Raw genomic sequence first — 375 nt, 5'->3', positions numbered from 1 at the left:
AGATCCATGTCCAAGGAAACTATATGTAAAATTTCAAGTGTTTAGACCCATAATTGTCGGAGGAAATTAGTAGGGTTCTCAAAGGCCAAATCATTGAACTTTGACCCCTTAATTGCAAAATTTCTGTTCAAATACAAATCACATAGATTTTCTAAAATCTCAGTACCCTTTGTATCAAAATTTGGAATATGTAGACTAAAATTGACAGAGAAATGTACACACAGACAGACATATTCAATTCTATAGATAGATAGATAGATAAATAATGAGAGACAGAAAGATAAATATATACAATGATTAATGAATTAGTAGAGATAGTTGTTAAATTTTTGGAAATATGTATGGCAATTTGATGATAAGACTTAGAGCTAACTG

The sequence above is a fragment of the Euprymna scolopes genome, chromosome 46 (genome assembly GCF_053919585.1).
Source record: "Euprymna scolopes isolate OS-2025 chromosome 46, ASM5391958v1, whole genome shotgun sequence".
NCBI classification, from domain to species: Eukaryota; Metazoa; Mollusca; class Cephalopoda; order Sepiida; family Sepiolidae; genus Euprymna; species Euprymna scolopes.
Note: the sequence above shows the minus strand (reverse complement) of the source record.